Here is a 21,403-nt window from a genome sequence, read left to right as displayed (position 1 = left end):
TGGGTGAACCAAGTGCTTATGAGCGACACCTGCACTTCTACTCACCTTGTTCTGGGCCTCCTCATCTTCCTCCTCTTTACTGTCTTCTAGGTTTCTTACCAGGATCATCATTCCAAAATGCATTTTGTATCAAGTTACCACATTCCATTTAATGCAAGGTCCTAAGTTTGACATTTAAAGACTTTCATGATTTTCCCTCTACTCATTTTTCCACCCAAAATTAAATCATTGGCCCATTTCTACTTCCTTAAATCTGCTGACTACAGAACAACATGGAGAGATGATACACACTGGAGCTCAAATGTAGATAGTGAGTAACAGGGTTACATTTTCCAAGAACAAGAAAGTTGGATTATGCATACATGATATGTCAAAGAAGAAACAAAGGATGGCTTGCTATTTGAGAGCTTGTTTGGAGGTTCTAGCAGGGGAGCGCAGCTTACTCATACACCCTTGACCGAAGAACGGTCCTCCTCTATGGGGGAAGGTCGTCCTCTTCAACTGAGTGCGCAACTTCAGGAGGGATGCACATGGAGCGGTGAGGGAGAAAGGGGACACCTGCCTAGCTAGCCAGATCAGCCGAATCACCTTGACGATCAATGGGGTGACAGATGTCACAGCCAGATGGCCTTCACATCCTGGATGGCTTGCTATTTGAAATGAGCAACAATACAAGGGATGGAAAATACCAAACTTCAGCAACTTTTTTTTTTTAATTTTTTCAATGTTTTCATTTATTTCAGAGAGAGAGAGAGAGACAGCATGAGCAAGGGAGGGTCAGAGAGAGAGGAAGACACAGAATCCGAAACAGGCTCCAGGCTCTGAACTAGCTGTCAGCACAGAGCCCGACTGCGGGGCTCAAACCGTGAACTCTGAGATCATGACCTGTGCCCAAGTTGGACACTTAACTGACTGAGCCACCCAGGTGCCCCAAGCAACTTTCTTAATCATATCTGTTCTCCTGTGTTCCATGTTCCAACTAATGAAAGAGTAATCAAAGCAAACAGCTTTGGAATGAAAATAAATTTATTAAGAATATATGTACTGAATGTAATCTGTGTAAGATCCATGAGTGAAAGAATACCAGTGGAGTCAGAAACATGACTGATGGTTTGATAAAGAATCAATGAGCCCTCAGAAAAAGATGGAAATGATTAACACGGAGAGATAAAAAACAGCCTACTGAAGAATCTGGGAGAAATTTCTACTAACTGTAAGGTGAATGGAAGTGTATTGGGAAAACAAAATGGTAGTCTGCCTGTGCATTCCCACATGAAACAAAGAAGTCTAGCAACCTGAGAGAAGATAGCAAGACACCCACATTCCTTTCTTACTCAGGACCCAGAGTCATATTTAAGACTTACTTAAAAGTTACTTTAAGTCATATTCTAGACCTACCTGTAGACTACTAACTTCTCTAAGACAATGTAAAGTGTGTATGTCTGTGTGTGTGTGTGTATTTGTGTGTGTTTCTGTGTGTGTATTAAATGCATCCCTGTACAGGTGGTTATTTATAAGTAGAGTAGTAAGTAGAGGAATAAAGCTGTTAGTGGAAAGCAAAAGAATCCATGCTAAGAATTACAGCCCTTTTTCATAAAAAGAAGAAGGGTATGAAGGAAAACATTTGATCGCACTTGATATGTTAGACATTCATTCAAGTGCTTTTTATGTAGTAATTAGTGGTTAGAACAACACTTCATTAGTCAGAATAGCATAAGCTATGTTGTGGCAAAATAACATAATAAATAACTCCAAAATCTCCATCTTCGGCACAAGTTTATTTCTTGCTCACTCAAAGTTTGATTTGGGTAAGCAGAGACTCTTGTTCATCAGTAACTCAAAGGTTCAGGATCCTTCCTTCTTGAGATTCCACCCAAGGGCACTATGGTAGAGAAAAAGAGAGATGCAGAAGGCAAACTGACACTTAAACTGCCTCAGTCTTGAAATAATACATGACCTTTCTGTTCCCAGGCCATTAACCATAACTTGTCACGTGACCCCAGTAATAGCAAGGGCAGCTGAGAAATGTTGAAGAGCCCGTGGATATCCCACAGAGCACTCTCTTTCACAACCCTTATGTGAAAGGCAATAGCATAATCCTCTTGATTTTTACAGATGATGGGAAACTGGCAAACAAGTAAAAGTAATTTATACAAATTCACAAAATTAGTAAGTGGCAGACCTGATACTTTAACCAGACAATATGATTCCAGAATCCATGCTTCTAAAAATTATATTATATTGCCTTTCAGAAATAATAAAAATTTCATAAATAGTTTAGATAAGTGAAACAAACTGTGGATGGAGATAGGAAATCTCCTCTTAGAATCTGANCTAGAAATAAATAAAACATTAAAAAGAAATTAAAAAAAAAAAAAAGAATCTGAGAGCCAGGTTATCTGAGCACCATCTGGACACTGGGAATTAGGCATAAAATGTACAATCACTTTTCTGTAGATCTGAGAAAGGACTCAACCAGAAGGCTGGTGCCCAGCAAAGACAATCAAAGGAAATCCCTGCATCCTGTTAATTGGCAAATACGTAGTCTGGAGACAATTCTTTTACTGAGGATGAGCAGCATTAAAAAAAAAAATCAACTCAAGACATAGGAGAAAAGTATTGAAAATCCAAGCTAGAGGAAAGAGGAGATTGACAATATAGGAGTCTGTTCTCTAGAGCAGGGGTGAACATACTTTTTTGTAAAGGTCCAGATGGTAATTTTTTTTTAAGTTTTGCAGACCCTGCTGTTTCTGTGACAATTACTCAACTCTGCAAGAAGGCACTAAAGCAGCCATAGACATACATGAAAGGGGTGTGGCTGTGTCTCAATAAAACTCTGCTTGCAAAAACAGACCAAGGACTAGATTTGGCCCATGGACTGTAGTTTGCCAACCTCTGCTCTAAAAGAAAAGGAAATTAAGAAATATAAATGATCAATAAGCATTTGAGAAATATTCAATTTACTAGGAATCCAAGAATTACCAATCTAAAGAGTGATGTAATTGCTTATCAACAATTGACAAACATTCTCTAAGAGATTATTGTTAGAAGAGGTTCAATGGGATGATTTTATATATTTCATACTTCAGATAAGATTGTGAGTAGATGAAATTTAGCTTGAAATTAATCTGTAGAAAGTTGTGTATATATGTGTATAGTATATACATAAGTATTATGTTCAGTGAAATGAGTCAGAGAAAGACTATTTTATGATATCATTTACATGAGGAATTACAAAGCCAAACTCAGAAACAGAAAGTAGAGGAGCACCTGGGTGGCTCAGTCAGTTAAGGGTCCAATTCTTGATTTCGGTTTCAGTCATAATCTCGCAGTTTTGTATATCAAGCCCCATGTCCAGCTCCGTGGAGCCTGCGTGGGATTCTCTCTCTCTCCCTGTCTCTCTGTCCCTCCCCTGCTCAAGTGTACATCCTCTTTCTCTCTTTTTCTCAAAATGAATAGATAAACTTAAAAAAAAAAAGAAAGAAATAGAAAGTAGAATGGTGGTTGCCCAGGTCTGGGGATTGGGGTAAATGGGAAGATGTTGGTCACAGGATACAAACTTCCAATTACAAGATGAATAAGTTCTGGGGTGTAATGACGAGTATATTGACAATATACTTTGTGTACTTAATAGTTAATAAGAAGGTAGAACTTAAATATTTTCACCAAACCCTTTGTACAAAAAGAAATAATTATATGAGGTGATAGATGTGCTAATTTACCTTATTTTGGTAATCATTTTGCAATACGTATGTGTATCAAATTATCACACTGCATACCCTAAACTTACACAGGGTTATATGTGTGTGTGTGTTATATATATCTTAACTGGAAAAATATATACATGCACTTATATGTGCTAATTTTATAAATATATATATTTAAGACTGTGCAAAATAAAGACAGAACACAAACCACAAAACATTAATAGTAAGTTAGAATGTGGTATATGGGAAGGTACATTTTTGTTTTTCTGTATCATTTGAGTTTTTGTACATAAACATTTCATAACCAGAAAAAATAATTTATAAAATACAAAAGAAATTTTGTATTCTTTTTGAGTCAGACTTGATTTGGGCTTTTGAACCGGACTTGATCTGAATTCTCAGCTACCTACTAGCTGGTGATCTTAGCCAAATTACTTTATACCTCTGACCCTTAATTTTCTCATTTAAAAAAGTAGTTATAAACATATTTACTTCTCCTGATTTTTTCAAGGATTAAATGAGTTTAAATACATATATGAATATGTGTATATATAGTACATAGCATATTAGAATCTCAATAAATATTGGTACACTTTTAGAAGGACATACAAATTTTAGACTGCATGGAAAAGACTAAAAGACTGGGAAATTGGGGAATGGTCATTGTAAAAGCTTTGAAAGTTGAGGAGAGAGGCAGCTAAGAGAATTTATGCACATGGTGGGAAGGAGAAGAGAAGAGGAGAGATAGGGAGAGCAAGAGAGAAGGAGACAGAGGGGAGAGAAGTTGGGGAGAGACAGAGAAAATGAAAGAAGGAGGAAGATTGAGATTGTTGCAGATATTTCCATGAATGGTGGATTATGGATGCTTTTCCTAACCAGGATTCAGGTGACTGTAAAACAGTTTTAGTCAGAAATTGAGAGACAGAACTGGGATACAGGAAAAAAACACTGGTTTCTTTTCTGAACACAGACGCTTAAAGAAAAACCTTCTTTAAGAAAATGTTTATTTGTTTTGAGAGAAAGAGAGAGAGCACACGCGAGCAGCAGAGGGCAGACAGAGAGGGAGAGAAAGAATACCAAGCAAGCTCAGCGGGACACGAACGTGCGAACTGTAAGATCATGACCTGAGCCGAAATAACAAGTTAGACACTTAAACGATCGAGCCACCAAGGCACCCTAAAAAACCTTCTTTTAGAGGAAAGCTAGCAAAGAGGCCCTGGGAATTCGGGGCCAGGGTCAAAGCGGTCAACACAGCAGGAAGCTCAGATTGCAAGTGTCCAAACCTGATGAAGAAGGTGTGTTTATCGAGGAAGGTCATGGGCTCCACCCCAGAACCTACCCTTGTGAGTTTGTTCCCTAAGAGACCCACATGGCAGCAAAACTCCTCGACATAGCACAGAATTGCAGTAGAAACATTTAAGGAAGTAAAGGAGGAGGAAGAGAGAAATGAAGAAACTAATACCAAGGAGATGAAGTGAAAAAAGGACTTAGCTCTAACAGTGGGTCTTCAGAGAAGAGGAATCCTCCACGTTGCTGTTGGACAGGTCACCAGGGAACCTTCAATAGGCAACAGAGCCCCGTCACAAGACACCAGACAGTTGAGGCACCAGTAGTAGTTGGGCAAACGGTTCCTCAAATATCCCTTGTTCTTCTCACCTCCAAGTACCACCACATAACATGTATCTTCACACCAGAAGCATTTTCCAAATGCTCCTTTTCTTGTCTCTTCCTCAGCTTCCCACCCCCACCTTATATCCCATTAAACACACAGGGGTGTGTGCATGCATGTGCACACATGTCAGCTCTTTTGGTGGACTCCTTATTTATACTTTATCTCTGAGCACTGACATTCCTATCTCTGACCTCCCAAAAGGGTAGGCTGTGGCTCTGAGAACCCTACATTGAAAGCTGTGTGGCACTCACTGCTCTGCAGTGGCATTGCCTATCTGCTGGTCTGTCTTGTGTGGTGAACTGTGATGAGCAATCTGAGGACAGAGATGCCATCTCATGGCCATCGTTCCTAGGCTCATATTGTTCCCAAGCATCTGGCACACAAATGTGGCTGGGCTCTTCTTATAGTCACTCTTCAGCATGCCTCCTTCACCACCACACCCAGCAAAGCTCCTTTACTGTAGGGTCCAACTTCTGGCACACAGGACAAAGTGATTTCAAGACCTCTGGAGGGAAAAGCAAAGAGACTCTTCAGGCAACAGAGACCTGTACACAATGGGGAATGAGGGACCTGGGCTGCAACACAATGGCATGATTTCAATTTCTCTCACCTTCTGAAGGTCCTCCCCATTATTTAATATTTCTGGCAATATTGTAACAGTGTTTTCCAAAGACTGGGCAGAGGTGAGTGTAGGAAATCAGTGTACCAGTCTCCAGTTGGATTTGTCATTATTACTCTCCACACAATCTTAAACCTAAATCTGTAGTCTCTCTCTTCTTGGCAATCAGTTAGCAACCCATTCTTGGTAAAAGCAAAGACATGATGTCTTTGTTAGTAAGGAAATCAGAATGACATTACTTACTTTGTTTAGTGAGCACTTACTCTAAGCCATATCTACACTAGGTTCTTTATATACATTTCACTTAGTCCTAACAAGAAACCTTTGAGATGAACATTATTGCCCAGTGTTGTACATGAAGGAGTCAATGAAGGTTGAATCATTTGCCCAAGGTCATATATTTAAAAAGTGTTATAGTTAGGATTTGATATAAGTTTTTCTGTCCTGGCCAAACTGTACTGCCAAGAATTATGGATATAAAGGACTCATTAGAGATCATTCAGCAAAAGTTTAGTTAGGAAAGACTCCAATATCAAATTTTATGTTCAACTATAATGGTAAGTGACTTATCTAAAAAACCAGGGTTGGGTTGGACTAATGATAACTACATAGACTTTAAGAGACTTAAGCTGTAGTGGTAGCAATCACAGACCTCAAAAGCATGTTGGAAGTTGACCCCAATTAACACCACTGGGCATACTCAGTTTAGCTATAATATCATGTAGCCTCTACAACATCCTTAAAGCTCCAGGTTCTGTTTTCCAGGGTCATTGATGGCAGTTTTGTTTTCAGAACAAACAGCTAGAGTGGGATAAGGATTCCCAGTGGATATTAAGTCTCTAGCAATGTCTATGACCTATACTTTAAGCCCTAGAAATAAACACAGTCCACTTGCCAAAAGGTCTGTCCATCATGTTGGTTCAGACAAAGATAAACCCAATTAGGTATAATGAAGAAAGTGAAGAAAATTACTGAGTAGAGGAAAATTCCACACCATTAAAAGGCAGAAAGACAAATCTACTTTTCTAAAGGTTTAAGAGTGCCAGGGTAACTGGATTAACCCTGACATCTCTGCTCCTATTTTGAAACTTTGGTGGAAGAAAAGTGTATAGCTTAATTTTGCAAGACCCAGCATGGAACTTTTGTTGGCCAGTAGGGAGATGAGGTATGAGAAAATTGGATTAGAACTGATATAAGAGCTTGAACAATCAAGAGGAAAGTGTAATTATAAGCAGCTGTACCAGACAAGTCTTTCCTCTGTGTGATGTTTCAATTCCAGAAAAGATCACAGTGTCTAACCAAATCATTGCTGATCTGTTCCATCTAGCAAGTGGCTGAGCCTGAACTGCAACAGGTTTTGCACTGGTAACTGTAAAGAATAAATCTTTTTCAAAGGCAGTGATTTTCAGTTCTTATTCCTCCCTTTTTTTTAGAGAAAAAGGAGCATCCAGCTCCTAAAAGACTCTTCCATCTTTACTTGCTATTGATATTCCTATCTCTATTTCACCACCCATTTCAGTCAGCAACTATCTTCCCTTTTCTCACCCCAAAGCTATACATGAGCTCGTCTTGGTGGTGATGCCCTTCCCGATGTCCTCATAATCCCTATCATTTAACTCACTGCAATATATTATAATTATTTAAAGGTCTTCCCATTTGAGAATGTAAGCTTTTTGTCGTATTCGTTTTTGTATGTCAGTATCTAGCACAGTGTAACACACAAGGAAAATTCTCAGGAAAGGCTTACTGAATGAATTCACAAATGGTTGGATGGATTGATGAATAAGTAAATTATTGACTTATATGATCCCCTTAAGACCTGCTCTGGGAAGATATTCCTGGATGATCTTTCAGAACATTCCAGCTCCTTCTATGTCCTTCTGATGAGTTACTTAACATCATTGAGATTTAGGTTTACTATTTATAAAATGAAAGCAATGCTACCCATTTCATTAGGTTTTTGAAGCTCAAAATAAGTAACCAATGCTGGGTGCTTATCCATGAATGGGACACTGTTCCCTATCATTCTCTCTATATTTAGTCTGTGTTCTATTGGCAGAAGTTGTCCAGGATGGCATTGGGACAATAGCAGCTATGCTATAATAAGGTACAATGATAACTTGGCCCCAAAAGCTCAGGTGTTCGAGTCAGATGTGTTCACAAGATTTTTTATTGAGGCAGGAGGAGAACTGTATCAATTCCTCAATTCAGCTTTCTTTATAATAGAAACCTTGTGAATTAGAGTATATAAGAATAGTCCGCAAACTTCCACTTCCCACAATGTTAAGGAATAAATATCATAAAGAATCCCCCTGGCTTACAATGCCTAAAAATGCTGGATAAAAAAATATATATATTAAAGTGCTTAAATGAGCTGTCAGGAAAATAATGGAAATCATCAAAGTCTAAAAATACAAAAAGCGCAAGTTTTCAGAGGTAACCACTGGAAGCAATGGGACCCTGAAGACATTTACTTGTCCCTGGTGGCCTAGAGTCTTTACTTTACTGGAAATCAAACAGGAGTAAAGATGCAATGCCTAGGACCTCAACAGGGTGAGGACGGGGGGAAAAAAATCCCTAAATCGGCCAGGAACCAGAAGTTGACATCTTTAATGCAAAGGTAAACCAAAAAGAGAGTCTTTCCCACAAAGGAAAATAGTAGAGAAACTCTTTTGTCTCAATCTTGATTCTGAGTAGAGTCTAAAATTCCTATTCACAAGTGGTTCTCATGAGGGTTTAGAACCATAATCTAGAATTCACACTACACATGTGATCCCAAAATACCTAGCTTAGAATTTAATTTAAAGTGCTTCAAGATTACTAATGCTTCCCTAGATATATACACATACCTTAAACCGAAGCCTCAAGTATTTTCCTCAGGTAGTTATAAATGCATTGAAATATAAAAATATAAAACACAAGAGAAAACAAATCATTAAATAATAATAAATAGAAGTAACAAACAACAGGATTATAGCTACAAAAATGACTTATATTGGAATTATCAATTAAGAAATATAAAATAAGTAAGTTTAATATACTTATTTAAAAAATACTTATTTTTAAAATAAATATTTAAAGTATACTGAGGTACAAAAACTATGAAATATAATCACGTAGCTTTGAAAAAAGAATGAAACAGAACTTCTGGGTGAAAAAAAGCACATAATTAATGAAACTAAAAACTCAGTAGATGGATATAACGTTAGATACAATGAAAGAGAGAATTAATGAACTGGAAGAAAGAACTGAAGAGTTACTCAATGAGCAGAAGAAGGAAAATGAAATTGAAAAAGACTAACTGGAAGTTAAAATATGGAGATGAGATGGTAGCAGTGGACATCTGAACAATGCTGTTGCCCATGACTCTGGGGCTTCACAGAGAGGCTCCTGATCAGAGGTGTCATTGGGTAGTTATTATAATTTGGAAAGAACAGATTGTGAAATACACAGGCCACTACATAAGTTGTTTTAGATATTCCCAACACATAAATAACATGTTTGGAAATGGATTCAGTGGTCTCTGAAGGCTTTGGGTCCTCAGCATATACAGCTGGGCCCTGACTGATTGATCTTAGAAACTTAAATGTAAATAAGATGAATAATGGAATATTTTATTCTCTAGAACATATGGAGTTCAAGAGCACCAAATAGAGACCTAAATTAGATCTGGAACTTCAAAATGAAAACATAGGTGTTCATTTCAATGCCTATACCTCCAGAAAGTAGACCATATATTTGCCAAAGAATTCTTCAAAGATTTGCAAGGATCATTAGACATTCTTGTTGATATAATAAAAAACAGTACATTTTGAGAAACAGAGATTGAACATGAGTATAGAAGGACGTCAAAGCAGATTTACAAGAATTTGTTTTTTTATTATCTACATGCCATACAACTTATCAAAATACTGCACTTGGATGGACAGTCTGGGGACCAATGGAAAATATCAAACCTAAAAATTATAAGGACCTAGTGAACTATGTAACCACATATTACAAAAGGCCAAGAAAAATCTTTGCTGTAACTGGAGGATTTTCCTATGATGAATAGCTTGAGTTAGCAAAGTTTCATTTGGTAACTTTTTGCCCACACACAAAGGAGAAATGCAAACTCTGCCTCCCTGCAAATTCATAGGAAGTAAGAATTGAATGAGAAACAACAAGATGGCTCTTCTAAAAACAAATGTGTTATTGCAACTTTATGGTTCAAGTCCAATTTGTAAATATTGGTAGGTAATTGTTATATTATAATGGAAGAATTCCCATCCCTGGGCTTGAAGCTGAGGATGGGAAGATCTGGAGATGAGAAAATATGAACTCAATGCTGCAGATGCTAAGAAAGTTCAAGAAGTGTACACCAAGTACATTTAGGGTAAGGACCCAGCTACTGCTGCTGTTGGTTCCATTGTGCAAGATTTTAACTGGATTTCCAGTAACATGTGCTGGTTTGTGATTAAAATGCTTTTAATGAAAATGTTTTGAATATATTTACTTAAAAAACTAGCAGAGATCTGTAATTTTTAAGCTATTACACTTCAAAGAAAAAAAATAAAACTGGACATGTATATTCAAAACAGAAGACATGGAAACTATAATTAGGATATCTAATATATATCAAATCAGAGTACAAGAAATAAATAATAGAGAAAATGTAGAAGTACTCAAAGAGGTGTTGACTAAGAATTTTTATGAATTTACAAAAGACAGAAATCCTCAGGTGAATCAATGCATCCCATGCACAATGAATTTAAAAAATGAGGCTAGATAGTTGTGTTGTAATGATACTACAGAGCATCAAAAGAAAGAAGGAAGGAAGGAAGGAAGGAAGGAAGGAAGGAAGGAAGGAAGGAAGGAAGGAAGGGAAGGAAGGATGGAAGGAAGGGAAGGAAAGAAAGAAGGTGGAGGAAAAGGAAAGAAAGAGAATAAAACAAAATGACAAAGAAGGGGAAAAAGAAAGAAAATCTTAAAAGCAGCTAGGGAAAAAAAGACACCTTACTGCAAAGGAACAAGTTAGACTGATATCTGATTCCCAAACAGGCACAATTAAAATTCTGAATATAATGGAATTTTTTTTAAGCAGAAAGGAAAAATAACCATCAAGAATGATATTACCATAGAGATTATCTATCAGTAACAAGAATAAAATCAAGGCATTTTCAGAAAATAAAAATTGAAAGCTCTTTCAAAAGAAATTTCTAGAAGATGTACACAAGAAAGAAGAGTAATGAGCCCCAGGGAAGTCTGAGATGCAAGAAGAAATGATGAGACAAGAAAATGTTAAATGAGTGTGTGAATCTAAAACAACATTGTAATTTGAAAGGTTAATGACTAGAAGAATTAAAGTATTGGATAATTATAGCAAATACTCTTAAGTTGGGAAGGATTAATACAAATTAAAGCATTTTAGGTTGCTCATATAATTTGAGAAAAGAATAGATGAATGAATTAAATTTAGACTTGCTAAATTAAAATCCATTCTATAATTTCTAGGGAATTATTTAAAAAATAAAAATAGAGATATAATTTCCAATTATTTAAGGGAAAATTAAATGAGATAAAAACTAAAACCAAAATAATGCAATAAAAAAAGAAAGGACACATAAAAAGATAAAGATAAATGGCAAAATAAATTCAAATCTACCAGTAGTCACAATAAATGTAAATGCATAACTTCTTTAATTTAAAGTCAAAGACTATCAGACTGGATAAAGAAACAAATCTACCTATACGTTATTTACAAGACACCCAACTAACAGTTAGGGATACAAGGTCACCTGGATGGCTCAGTCAATTAAGCATTTGACTCTTGATTTTGGCTCATGAGATCATGGTTTGTGAGATCAAGGTCTGCAAGAGCCTGCTTGGGATCCTCTCTCTCCTTTCCTCTCTGGCCCTCCCCTACTTGCACGCTCTCTCTCTCTCTCTAAATAAATAAATAAACATTTTAAAAAATAAAAAAATAAAAGTTAGGGACACAAAAATTTTCAAAGTAAACGAATGGAAGAATATTATCATGCAAATATTAAATAAAAGCTAAATTGACATCAGAGAAAATCAACTTTAAGGCATAAAACAATGTTGAAGACAAAGAGTTATTACATAATTTTTTGAAAAATTAAACTTATTAGCCAGGTGTAGTAACTATAAACTAGACAAACTATCACCATAATGAGAAATTTTAATATATCCTTCTGAGTAACTGGGAGACCAGATAGATAAAAGAACCAGTAAAAATATAAACTTGAACAATATAATTAAAAGGCTTGATCTAATGGCCATGTATAGAATAATACACATAAATTTTGGAAAACTGACATTATTTTCAAATATACACATAATACATATGAAAATTGGCCATGTGTAAGACTATAAAATAAGTCTCAATAAATTTTAAGGTATCAAAATTTATATAAAACAGTTATCTGACTAAAATATAATTATGTCAGAAACTAATAACAACAATACAACCAAATCTCTTTTTGTTTTTGAAATTTAAAAACATGTTCTTAAATAACTTCAGTCAAAAACATTATAAGGAAAAATAGAATATAATATATTCTATAAATATTATATAAATATAAATATAGGAAGAAAAGATAATGAAACATGTGTGATGTACCCACAGCAATACTTAGAGGAAAATTGGGAAACTTAAATGTTTTTCTAAAATGGAAAGACTTCAAAGTTAACAAACTAAATATGTAACCTAGGAATGTAGTAATAGAAAAATAGAAAATATGTAAAGTAGAAAGAAAGAAGTAGTAAATATACCAGCTTAAGTTAATTAAATTAAAAACAGAATATTATCAAAGCAAAGTTTGACTCTTTGAAAACACCAATAAATCAACAAACCTCTAATGAAACTGAGAAGAGAAAAAAAAGAAAGGAATTAATTAACAATGTTTAAAATAATTAAGTAAATGTAATTACTGATGCAGAATAGATTGACAAGTTAACAGTGAATATCAATAACAAGTAAATAGATAACACGAACAAATTTAAAGAAAAAAACAACTCCAGAAGATATAGATAACTTAAGTAATCCTACATTTATTAAAGAAATAAAATCAATAATTTAAAATCTCTCCACAGTGTAAAAATTAGTCCTTGAACATTTTACTTGAGCATTCTACAAACATTTAAAGAAAAGATGATGCCTTCTTGCACAGACTCAGGGAACAAGAAAAAGAAAAACTACTCACATCATTTCATGAAACTAGTATAACCTGATACCAAAACCAGGCAAAGATAGTATAAGAGAGGAAATAAATCTTAAAAATTAAGATTGCAGGAATAAAAAATTAATGAAACATCTGAAAGCAGAATTGAGAAAAATATTTCCAAAGACATAAAGGTATAAAATATGAGAGAGAAGATAAGAAAAGATTAGAAAACCAAAGAGAATCAAAAGAGTAAGAAATAGAGAATCAAACGAGCAGGTTCAATATCCTACACATAGAAGTTCCAAAAGAGCAAACAGAGAAAATAGAGAGAAAGAACTTATGAAATAAATAAAATAAGAAAGTTTCTAGAGCTAAAGAAAGAAGTTTCCAGATTGAAAAAGCCCACTGAATATCCATTATGATAAATGAAGACTGCACCACATCACATTATCGCTAAATGTCAAAATACCAAGTTACACTTACTGCTGTATCCCTAGTGACTAGAACAAGTGCCTGTGCTATTAGTGTCATGTGCCAATTACATACAGGGAATCAGGAATTATGATATAGGACTTCTCAATATAGATCCAGCTGCTGTGATCCTTTGTTGCTGTTATTATTGTTGTTTTTGTAGTGGGATGGTTTAAAGAAAGAAAGAAACAAAAAAAGTAATAATATGTGGCCTTTACCATGTCTGTAAAGGTGACCCTCTGCTTCTTCCAAACTAGTATGTATTTTTGTATGCATGTATGCTCCTTCCCATTCTATGAACGTTGGGAAATAGAAAAGAAGGCAGAGATTCACCAATCCATTCAATTAAAACCTATTCACTGTGTCTAGTTCCAAGACAAAATGGAGTAGACACACTTCTCCCCATTGTTCCCACTAAATAGAGTTAAACCACTGACCATTATATATAAAAGAAATATAAGAAGACCTGAATTGTAGAGAAAAGGTAGACTGTCTAAGGACCTAATGACCCAAGGAATGACATAGGGGTAAACTTCCTGGGTTTCTTTTCCTTTTTATCCCAGACTGGATGCTGGAGAAGCTGACAACCAGGAAGTACCAGTGGGCACAGACAAAAAAATGTCTTCCCAAAGTCTGTTCTCTCTACAAAGGGCCAGGAAACTGATAACCTAAGAAGATAGTAAGTGTTTAGATAATAACTATTGTACTCTAGGGAAACACCTTGGAAAAAATGTGGTCCCACCACCATTATCAAAGGCCAAGTAGAACAGTATCAAGGTGCTTCTTTCTCTCCCAGCCAACTTGTACTAGTAGAGTCTTGGGAAGGAGTCTGATCTCCTACCTTTACCCAGCAGTAATGAGATACCATGCTTCTTGGTGTCCACAGAGGCCAAGGGGAAAACCTGGTCTTCCCACCAGGAGAGCAGTGAGACACTGCCCACTTTCCTCTACCAGCCCTATATCAGAGGCAGCCTACTAAAAGAGAAGATTTAAATAATATTGAGTCTGAAAACATAATATTCAAAATATCCAAGATACAATTAAAAAAAAAAAAACTCCTTAATACACTAAAAACCAGGGGTGGAGGTGGAACAGGAAAATCTCAACTTGAATGAGAAGATACAAACTGCAGATGCCAACACAGAAATGATATAAATGTTGACATTATCTGACAAGGATTTTAAAGCAGCTATCACAAAAATGCTTCAGCAAGCAATTACAAACATACCTGAAACATGAAAAATACAAAGTCACAGTAAAGAAATAGAAAATATAAAGAAGAATCAAATAAGAATTTAGAACTAAAGAAAATAATAATCTAAATTTAAAAACTCATTGGATGAGGTGCCTGAGTGGTTCAGTTGGTTGAGTGTCCAACTCTTGATTTTGTCTCAGGTCATGGTCCTAGGGTCATGGGGTTGAGCCCTGTGTCAGACTCCATGTTGAGCATGGAACTTCTTGAGATTCTCTCTGTCTCTGTCTCTTTCTCTCTCTCTCTCTCTCTTTCTCTCTGTGCCCCTCCCTCCTAAAATAAAATAAACTAAAAATAAATACTCATTGGATGGGCTCAATGACAGAAAAGAAAACAGATAAAAGAATTAGTGCTTAGAGATAGAACAATTACAATTTGAACAACAGAAAGAAAATAGAATAAAAACATAAAATTTAAAATAAAAACATAACTTAGGCCCTAACATATCAATAATTACAATAAATGTAACTGGTTTGAATACACTAAATAAAAGACAGAGGCTGGCAGAGTAGATTAAAAAACATGACCTAACTCTATGGTCAAGGGCACTTTGCTGAGTGAAAAAAGTCAATCTCAAAAGATGATATAACAAATAATTCAATTTATATAACCTTCTAAAAATGACAAAATTATGAAAACACAAAGCAGATTAGCCATTACCAAGGATTAGGGATGGTGGGGAGAGTCTGGGTATGACTATAAAGGGAGATCTTTGGGATGACGCAACAGTTCTGCATCTTGACTGTGGTGGTGGTTACATGAATCTACACTTGTGATAAGTGACATTCAGCTGTTCACACACATTGCAGCAATGTCAGTTTCCTAGTTTTGACATTGTTCAATAGTTAGGGGGGAAAATGAGTGAAGGGTATGTGAGTTTTCTCTATATTATTTTTGCAATTTCCTGTGAATTTTGTATTTTATCAAAATAAAAAACCTATTAAGCACTTATTTTCCCAAGTTTTGACGTCAAGGATGACATCTTTAGAAGGCTTTAGAAAATCCTGCCATCTGGTTGACTTTATAATCCTTTTAAGGGAGTGGGTAAGACCCAAATATATAAAGATACAAATAGCAGCAAAACAAAGGTTGCAGCTATATGAGTAATTCTGGGGTTGCAAAATCCAACAGCACCAAGCCCCAAGTATTGAGTCTTCAGAATAACAATTCAAAATGATAACTATGGGGGTGCCTGGGTGGCTCAGTCGGTTGAGCGTCCTACTTTGGCTCAGGTCATGATCTCACGGTGCATAGGTTCGAGCCCCACATCGGGCTCTGTGCTGACAGCTAGCTCAGAGCCTGGAGCCTGTTTCAGATTCTGTGTCTCCTTCTCCTGGTCACACTGTCTCTCTTTCTCAGAAATAAATAAAACATTAAAAAAAAATTTTCTTTAATGATAACTCTGGAAAAACACAGCCTTAGTTCAATGTCAAATTTATGCAATCAAGGTGAAAAGTAGTATATACCCCAGAGTGGATCAAAAGGTCTTGCCCCACGCCTCGGTGGCTCAGTCGGTTAAGCATCCGACCTCAGCTCAGGACATGATCTCACGGTTCGTGGGTTCGAGCCCCACATCGGGCTCTGTGCTGACTGCCAGCTCAGAGCCTGGAGCCTGTTTCAGATTCTGTATCTCCCTCTCTCTCTGACCCTCCCCTGCTCACGCTGTCTGTCTCTGTCTCTCTCAGAAATAAATAAAACATTAAAAATTAAAAAAAAAAAAAAAAAAGCCTTGCCCCAGAACAGCCCTCAGTTTTCTAAATGGAAAATTATCTAAAATAGATCTTACCACATATGACATTCATCTGCTAAGTGGCATGTCTTTTCCATAACTGATCACCACTTGTCTACCCAGGCCACTTGCCAACCGGAATAATAGGGTGTAAGCCTGGGCAAAGGCCCTGGTCACACGGCCAGCTGCCCATGTTCTGGGAGGACCTTCAGGGGCACACGCGTTATGCAGACCCTCTCTGACAGAGAGCAATCCATCACTTCCCAAATGACCCTTCCTCCCATATTTTAGTGAGACTGATGTTACCAAGATCTCATTTTTCTTGGCACTAAGCCAGTAGAAACTTGGGTTCTTTGTTCACCAATTTTGTTTTTTACAAATTAAAAGCAATTTATTATGTAATATTCTGTGCCTACAATGGAACATGTGCAATACACAGAAGCCCAATGGCCAATACAAGATCCCGACATTGACAGTATAATTGAAATTAGTTGTGTCTGCCTCCCCAATTTCCACTCTCCTGCCTTCTCCTCAACATAACCACTTCCCTGAATTTTGTGTTTATCATACCCTTGCTTTTTATTTTTAAAAAAATGTTTATTTTGAGAGAGGAGAGTATGAGAGAGTGTGAGGGGAGGAGCAAAGAGAGAGGGGGAGAGAATCCCAAGCAGACTCTGGGCTGTCAGCCCAGAGACAACACGAGGCTCAGTCTTATGAACTGTGAGATCATGAGCTGAGCTGAAATCCAGAGTCAGATGCTTAACCGACTAAGCCACCCAGGAGCCCCTATCATACCCTTGTTTTTTAAAAACAGTTGACTGCAGTATAGTTGTCCTCAAACAGTATTTGCTCAGTTCTACTTATTTTTGAAAATATGGACAGCGCTTTTATTAACAGTCTTATACATGTCTCCTGGTCCGCACGTGCAAGAGTTTCTTGAGGGTACATACCCGGGAGTGGAACTGTTGGGCCAGAGAAATGTCATCATTACCTGTGCTAGACAGGCCAAGTTATTTTCCAATGAAATTGCGCTATTTTATAGTCTCCCTAGTAGTGTATAAGATTCTATTTTTCCGCATACTTGACAACATTTAGTATTATCAGACTTCCTAGTTTTTTGTCCATCTAGTGGATTTAAAATGATACCTCACTGTGATTTTAATTTGTATTTCCCTGATTACTAACAAAGTAGGGAATCTTTTAGTATCTTGAATTATCATCTCTATTTATTTTTGTGAATTACATCATGTTTTCTGGACTTTTTGTTTGATAGGTTGCAGGCATCCATTGTATATTCTGGATCCTATTTCTTTGTCAGATGTGGTGTCAAGATTTTCTCAGAGTTTGTGGCTGATCTTTTTATGCTCTTTATGTTTTCAGTAAGCAAGAGTTATTAATTTTAATGAAGTGAAACTTATGTCTCTTTACCTTTTTAGTTTGTGCTTTTTGTGTCTTTCATCTCCATAGAGAAGGAGGAATTCATTGCGAAAGGGAAAACTTGAAACCTTTTAGAAGAAAAAATGGCAAGGGCGCCTGGGTGGCTCAGTCGGTTAAGTGTCCGACTTCGGCTCAGGTCAGAATCTCACGGTTCATGGGTTCGAGCCTCACGTCGGGTTCTGTGATGGCAGCTCAGAGCCTGGAGCCTGTTTCAGATTCTGTGTCTCCTTCTCTCTCTGCCCCTCCCCTGCTCATGCTCTGACTCTCTCTGTCTCAAAAATAAATAAAAACTATACATATATTAAAGAAGGAAAGAATGGCCTTTGTGACCTTTAGGGAGAGAATGATTTCTTGAACAGGACCCACAAAGTGTTTATCATAAATCATTGCTATGTTCACAAGCATTTTTTTTTAAATTTTTTTAATGTTTTATTTATTTCTAGGAGAGAGAGAGACAGCGTGAGCAGGGAAGGGTCAGAGAGAGAGGGAGTCACAGACTCTGAAACAGGCTCCAGGCTCTGAGCTGGCAGTGAGCACAGGGCCTGACGCGGGGCTCGAACCCACAAACCGCGAGATCATGACCCAAGCGAAAGTCGGACGCTTAACCGACTAAGCCACTCAGGCGCCCCTGTTCACAAGCATTTTTAAGGACTGTTGGAATAAATGAGGAGGATAGGCTGAGTCCTAGCCACGTTTTATTATTTTCTCCGGAGAACTACAGCACTGTGTACCACTGTTGAAGGGGTGGTCTCAGAGCAAAGAGCTGTTGGTGCAGCCCCTAGGAATGGCCTCTGTCCCATCCCTGCCCCCTCTAGCCACCACTTTCCCAGAAGGGAGGCACAGGGATCTGTAGCAGTTTCTTCACCTTTAGTTCTTTTTTGTTACTAGTGCTGATGGGGGTCTGTTTCCGCTAATCTTAACTGTGGCAAAATGCTCCAGGATGTCTATTCTTCTGGTTACATATGGAATTTCCTGGACTTCAGTTGATTGCTTGGGATGGGGGCTGATTAGATGCAGCTATTTCCAGGCATCCTTGCCTTTTCTTTCCTGAAAAACCATTGTGTTAGTAACATATTTTTAGGTGGGGCTACATTATTCACATACATTTTCTTTTCTTTTTCACTAGTTTCAAACCAAATTTTTCTTCTAGATAAAAACCACACTCGCATCGAGGGCTACTTTCAACAGTCCTATTCTTTGTAATACTATTTATACCATCCTTGTAATACTGTACTTTAACGTACTTATGATTTTAAGGCCCATTTTTTCCCTGCGTAATCTCACAAGGCTTCCCTCAGTCCTCCTCATCACCCCCTGCTCCGTTCCCATATATCTATTTATGGGTCATTATCCCCTTCTCCATCAACATCTTCTCAGCATAGCTGAATGCTCCAGGGAGACCGGGTTGGTGTGCGACTCTGCCATGATGAATGGGTTTCTTTTCACTCTTTGGTAATGAGCTGGCTTCTACTAAGGGCAGCTAATTTCTTTGTAGTTACTTAGAGTAAGTAGATTAGGTTACCAGTGTTACTGCTTATCTCATTCTAGAATCAATGATCCAATTCACACGATCACCACCTATAAATCTGGGGAAACTATTACACAGAAGTCCCAGTAATGGATTAGTGGGCATTTTCTGAAATGAATCATTTACAAGACAATGCCTTGGTTCCCAACCTATTTCTGAGGCAATTGGGACCTAATGAGTTGGTTATTTGTTGACTGTTCGATGATGGCCCTTTATCCTGGTATAATATCTGAATCTTATACCTAGTTTCTCAGTGTTTGGACTGCCGGCTCTTTCTCATCTCTTTTTCCTATACTACTTTCTGAAACCTTCTCAGATAGATGTCCAGTCCGTGACACAGTAGATCCTGAATTTCCATCTATCTGTTAATTTTGATGGCACTGGAATGTCATGGCCATTTTGATCCTTGAAACAAATCCTATCCAGTGTCTGCCTTCTTCTGCTTCATCTTCCCAGGACCAGCTGACCATATCAGAGGAAAAGGCTGAAGGGAGGCACAGGTAGAGGACACACAGAATGCCCTACGTCTCCTCCTAAGACCTGTGTGGCAATGCAGCATGCCAACAGAGAACTGCTGCTCTCTACCATCAGGGTCTGCTTGAGGCTGAAATCCTTGTTTTTTCCAATCAGATAGGCATAAGGTATTTATAATTTTGTATATGTCAGGCACTAAATTATAGACTGTGCCTTAAAATCTGAGTGGGACAGGAAGTCAAATAATTGCTGTCATACACTGGAGCACTGCCTGTGAACAAGGTGATTTGCACAAAGAGTTTTACCTACACCATCTTATTTAATCTTATAACCATCATCTGTCCTCGGTGTCATCATCCATATGAGAAACCCAAGGCAGAGAAAAGTTGAGTACATTTTCTAGGTTGTCCAACTAATAAGTGAAGCAATTCAGTTCAAACATAGACTTAGCTAACTCACGAGGGTGGTTTTAACCACTACACCACACTCTCTCCCCTTTAAAGAAGAAATGATAGGCCAGAACTACATGATACTAAGTAAAAGGAGGTCACAGAAAGGAGAGTTCTCAGTAGGCTTGAGTAGTCACAGGCTATATAGTAGAAGGATGTATCCATAGAGAACATCTAACCCCAGGCTTCTCAAACTTTTTTTTTTAATGTGGTAAAAAAAATCACATAACATTAAAAAATGTGGAATCCTTCATGAATTTGCATGGCATCCTTGTGGAGAGGCCATGCTAATCTTCTCATTTCAGCTTTAGTACACGTGCTGCCGAAGCAAGCACTCTCAAACTTTTTAACTTCCAACCCACAATATGAGCCATATTTTATATTGTTACCTGGTAAACACATGCATAAATAACTGAAATGAAATTTTACTTTGCACTACTTGCCATACTCAATATTTTTCCACTATGTTTTATATCTTTCTTTTAAAATAATTTGGGTTGTGGCCTATTAAATAGACTTTATGACCTAGAGATCCTGATCTAGAAATCTCAACAGATGGGGAAATTGAGACCTAGAAATGTCTTGGGTACGTAGCACAGTGTCTTGCAAATAGTAATTCTAAGTGTCTTTGTTTTCTTTCCTTATGTGACTCAGCACACCCACGCAGCACCTCCGTGGCAGAGCTGGATGGAGCCCAGATTTCCTGATTGCCAATCCAGAGTTTTTCTGTCAAGGAAAGTTTGTCAAATAGGGACTCTCCCATGGCAGAGTTTCTTCACAGGTGTGAGTAGAAGCAGGAGGAAATAAACAGTGAAGTCGTGGAAGACTCACGCTGCTCCACTCCCCAGTGGGCCTTGCCCGAGATCACCAGGTGCTAAGATAGAGCTGTCCAATTCCAA

The 21,403-nt window shown here is 37.3% G+C and overlaps 2 pseudogenes; one reads left to right on the top strand and one right to left on the bottom strand.

Annotated features, from left to right (window-relative positions):
- Window positions 1–9,367: 9,367 nt before the first annotated feature.
- On the top strand, window positions 9,368–10,234 carry LOC144226351 (mitochondrial-processing peptidase subunit beta pseudogene; annotated as a pseudogene).
- Window positions 10,235–20,738: 10,504 nt separating this feature from the next.
- On the bottom strand, window positions 20,739–20,839 carry LOC144226420 (U6 spliceosomal RNA; annotated as a pseudogene).
- Window positions 20,840–21,403: the final 564 nt, after the last annotated feature.

The sequence above is a fragment of the Crocuta crocuta genome, unplaced genomic scaffold (assembly GCF_008692635.1).
Source record: "Crocuta crocuta isolate KB4526 unplaced genomic scaffold, BGI_CrCroc_1.0 scaffold282, whole genome shotgun sequence".
In the NCBI taxonomy this organism is placed as follows: Eukaryota; Metazoa; Chordata; class Mammalia; order Carnivora; family Hyaenidae; genus Crocuta; species Crocuta crocuta.
Note: the sequence above shows the minus strand (reverse complement) of the source record. Positions and strands in the feature narration are given on the sequence as shown.